Source organism: Sesamum indicum, linkage group LG4 (assembly GCF_000512975.1).
Source record: "Sesamum indicum cultivar Zhongzhi No. 13 linkage group LG4, S_indicum_v1.0, whole genome shotgun sequence".
Classification (NCBI taxonomy): Eukaryota; Viridiplantae; Streptophyta; class Magnoliopsida; order Lamiales; family Pedaliaceae; genus Sesamum; species Sesamum indicum.
The window spans coordinates 6122159-6127131 of NC_026148.1; the positions used below are offsets into that span (position 1 = coordinate 6122159).

The 4973-nt window shown below is 36.1% G+C and overlaps 1 long non-coding RNA gene across 2 annotated transcripts in view; it reads right to left on the bottom strand.

The window, feature by feature from the left end:
• The window catches only part of LOC105160114, a 3464-nt gene extending 2076 nt beyond the window's left edge, over positions 1–1388 (bottom strand). For both annotated transcript variants that reach the window (XR_002286911.1, XR_847675.2), the window contains exons 1-3: positions 1286–1388; positions 584–1176; positions 166–233 (exon numbers count right to left, since the gene is read on the bottom strand). This is a non-coding gene — a long non-coding RNA (uncharacterized LOC105160114). The remainder of the gene's footprint in view (positions 1–165; positions 234–583; positions 1177–1285) is intronic.

Sequence of the window (4973 nt, forward strand, 5' to 3'; positions counted from 1 at the left end):
AAAAAACAAACATTTTCCAACATTTAAGTACCTGTAAGCATGATAATAAAGATCTATGAAGCACTTTATTCTCCACAACACACCTAAATGAAAACCACAAACAAGATAATCTGTGAACATTACAGGTTTCATCACAGAGGGAAACAGCTGCAGAATTGTGCTTACCCTAGTATTTCTTTGTTAATGTCTCTGGCATTGTACCTTGTAGATCCAAAACCAGTGTAATCCCAAACCTAGAAGAAGACATTCATCAAATTCAGATGTAAACTGTTCCAACAATCCTTAGTAACATTTTTCTAATTTTAAGTAGAAGAAAATTACTGACCATATGATATTATAATAGAGCAAGTTAAACACATTAGGATTGTCAAAGTAAAAATTAAATGAAAGAAGCACTAGAAAGCAAGATAAAGATGACATGTAAGATGGTGGGAGAAAGTATTTGCAAGCAAGGAAGTGAGAGCAAACTTAGGACATCAACAGAGAGTATTCCAGTATTCCTTCTTTATCTATCAATATATGAACAATGAGAAAATATTGGGCCAAGAAGGATTGTTCAAACAGCAGTAACATTTTGCAATACCATAATTTGAGGCCTCCTTCTCGCTCTGTCTCTCCCCCCTGCTTTTCTTGGTTTTCTTTACTCTGTTTTTTGGGTGAGAAATGAACACAAGAAAAAAGAAATGAAGGTGAGAGGGTTTCACCATGTGAGTGTGGGTGGGGTTTCATGATGGGGAGAAAACGGTGGTTTAAGGGTTTTTTCCAGCGGGGTTTTCCTTTCTTGGATTTGGACCCACATCCTCAGCTGCTTCTCCCGCGGGTGCTGCCGTACCATCACATTCGAACCCTTGAGTCGGCCATACCACCATGAACTTCACCTGCTTTCTTTAAACTTTTTCCTCGAAGAAGTGAACAGAGGAGAAGGGAAATGGTTTGATGGTGGGGTTGGGTGAGGGTATTTTGGCGGTGGGAGGACTGAACTGCGGCGTCTCTCCTTCGCCGGCTTTGGCTTTCTTGGAGGGAGAAACTGAGGGGTATTGTTTGAGGTGTGAGAAGAAGAATTTCAAGAGGTGTGACGGCCTTCCTCGTATCTGCAACATCACCTACTTGCCTCATCTGCTTCTCCACATTCAGCAACATGTCAATTTTCGCTTCCAAATCTCCGCCTCCATATTCCTACAAAATTAAACCAAAACATTCGGTAAATCACAGCACGAGATACAAAATGGGTAAGCCAACAATAGCGTATAAGCTAATTGGAAATCAGGAACGCGCATTTGCTTACCATTTCGATCGAATAGATACGACCAATTGGGGAATTTTTCGTGCAATCGATGAAAAACAAAACCCTAGAGAGAGAGAGAGAGAGGAGAGAGTTGAAATAAGTTTTACCATCAGACCATCTTACCGCTAATAAACCTTTTACAAAATTATAAAATTTTTATTATACATTTTGACCCCTAAATTATGTTTATTATAACAAAAGTTCCCGTAAAAAAATAATTTAATGTTGACAGAAGAAAAACACCCTTTTAACTTATTTTTATATTTTTTGTTTCACTTCCTAAGTATATTTAATTAAAAATCTCTCTCAAACTATTTTTGGTAATTTTAAAATTTTCACTCAAATTTTTGTTTATAATAAAGTCCCCGTAAAAAAATAATTTAGTGTTGACAGAACAAAAACACCCTTTTAACTTATTTTTATATTTTTCGTTTCACTTCCTAAGTATATTTAATTAAAAAATCTCTCTCAAAACTACTTTTAGTAATTTTAAAATTTTCACTCAAATTTTTATTTAAACAATAATGTTCAAAATGTATAACTTTATATAAACTATATAATACATAAAAAAAAGTTTACAAGTTCAATATGAAAATATGTTTTACAAAGAAAATTATTTACAAGCTCAATTTAATTTTATAACAAAGTATATTATATAACTTATAATTTTTATATTAAATTACATGCATAAATATTTAAAATATAGCAGTCTGAATTATATAGCTCCATATTATAAGAACCTTGTCCAAGATACAACAATATTGTATGATAGGCTTAAGAACTATTCCGACTAGATTATTTGTTGGGAACATACCACTACATGCTAGCCCTAATGCGATTGATGAAGATAAAATTGCCCACGCATTTAATAATTCGTCCCGTAAAACGTTATCTTTTATCGCCCCAACGGTTCAAAATGGGGAAACTATAGTCCGGCCGTCCTTGGACACAGTACGTGATGGATCCAAATGTTGGAAAACTACGGCTGTCGGATATTTTCTGGGGAAAAGCCGTATTATCATCATCTGAAGGAATACGCTCATTCGATGTGGCAAGCACTGAGGGAGGTCACAGCAACAACCAATGGATTCTTTTTCTTTCAATTTAAAACACTCATTGATATGGAAGACGTGATTGAAGGGGGACCTTGGTTGTTCCAAGGACAACCAATAGTTTTGCAAAAGTGGGAACCAGATATGGCCATGAGAAAGCTCCAACATAAGCATGTACCTGTTTGGATTAAACTTAGATACCTTCCTATGGAATATTGGACTACTGATGGATTGAGTACGGTTGCTAGTGGAGTGGGTAAACCTCTTTACCCGGATGCAATAAACGAGAGCATGCACGAGATTGAATTTCGCTCGTGTATGTGTGATGATTGATGTAGCACAAAAGTTGACAAAACATATCATGACTAGTAGAGCTGTCAATGAATCTGTTATTGTTACTGTTGTTTATGGTGCAACTGAGGTGACTGACCGTCAGATTTTGTGGACTGCACTGGAGACACTCGCTCAGCAGTGCTCAGACGCCCCATGGTTGGTGGGAGGGGACTTTAATGCAGTACGAGACCTTAATGAGGTATGTGGTTTCAATATTATACATATATTTATACCGTGAATTAAATGCGTATTAATTTACATCTTTGTATTTATTACAATTCATATGACAGCCGTATGACATGGACTCGGATGTCATTATGGCTTACGCCGATAAATTGAAACCCCAGTTGTGGAGGTCATCATGTCCATTGATATTCTACGTGATAGTTGAAATGCATCGTCCCGAATGGGTTGTTTGCCAATTTGGGATGAGGCAAAATGTACCAGAATCGACGGATACCTGGGATATGAGCCTCCATCAGATTTTCCGTAAAAATCACACGGGCGCAGATTGGTACCTACAACACATACAATATATCACTAGATGGCAAAGATGATATGACACGATTGTATAGAGGCCACCCATTTTAAATACAAGGGAAACAAAACGAGGTTATTGGGAATGGTACTACAACATAACAAGAAATTTCGTGCCGTTATCTACTGATAAACGTGTGGAAAGCGGGTACCAACCTGGAGAAGCACCTATATTGCAATTTGTGGTACGTTGTTATATAATATTACATATTTTATTTCAGATTCTTTTTAACAACACAAGGCTCATTATTTTCCTACAATTTTCAGGCAAATGAGGTGAGTGCCCTTGAAACTTTATGTCGATCTAGACCAATATTGAAGGATATAATCAATTGGTAGATAGATTTGAACAAGAGTTACATATTATCAAGGAAGTTATAACCCAACAGCCACAACAAATTGCTTCTCCATCCGATGATGCTCCCACAACATCCCACAGGCAAAGAAGAAGTTCTAACAAAATGTCTACTGGTTCAGTAGAACGTCATGATATTGGGGTGGATATAACTGGTCTTTCTACATTATATTCACCTCAAGATTATTACGTGCCTCAACCGCCTCAAGATTATTACATGCCTCAACCGTCTCAAGACGAATGGTTTCAATCGACTCCATATATGCCAAACCAAACACAAGATTATTCTCTTGACCTTGGTCTTGGTATTAATCAACCATATGCACAAGGATACAATATTTCACCAATTCCATTTCCATCATTTGGTGCATATCGTGACAATGTGGAGTCTAGTTCCGCAACAACATCAAGTCGGTTCGATGGAGATGAAAATGAGGCGCAAAATGAGCCAGTGCAAAATGTGGGCGAGGAAATAAGAAGACGTCAACGTCATAGATGGAATTGTGGAGTTAGGTGGACATTTTTTACATTTGTAATTGTATACTTCATTGTAATTTTTTTCAATTGTACAAAATAAATACACTATTACATTTGTACCCTTAATTGTAATTTTTTAAATTAATGCAATGTTGATTTTATAATTTTTTGGATTTTAATATGTTGTTAAAAATTAATTATATACAATTAAATTATACAAAATTATTTAAATGAAAAAAAAAAGAAAAAATGCCAAGTCGAGATCATAAATCACGACTTGGTGTCGTGATTACAAATCACTTGGATCGCGACTTGGCCCTTTTTTCATTTTTTGGGCTTAAATTATTGATGAGTCGTAATTTTAAATCACGACTCGTCATGTTAATATTATACTATTAAATATAATTATAATAATATAATTTTTTTAATAATAAAAAATTAAATAACTCCCCTATGCAGTCCAAAGAGTCCGACGATCGGCTAGCTCAGATGCACCATAAACGATAGTGATAATAACATATTCATTAACATCCCTACTAGTGACACGAAAATATACAAACTGTTCTCCCAAGTCAAGAACATGGACATCCACAAAGTTCTCATTCCAAGCAAGCCAAATACGATTTCCAATAGATGCATAATCGACAAACCATTTCCATTGCGGTAGCAGAAAAGTTTGAATATGCATGACGTTATTCAAACAAACACGAGTTTCAAGAATGCCCAAGAAATGTAACCTGTATTCAGAGACAAGGTCCTTAACAACGAGCTAATGGTCTCGTTTGTTTAGCCCACGGACATTCCATACAGCGATGTTCAACATGGATCATCAGAAACGGGGTTGCATGTGTTAGGACCCCCAGGAGACTCATCTGCGTCATTAATTAAATGCAAAGCATCAAATGCGTTATAAATAACAACTGCCTTACCCCTG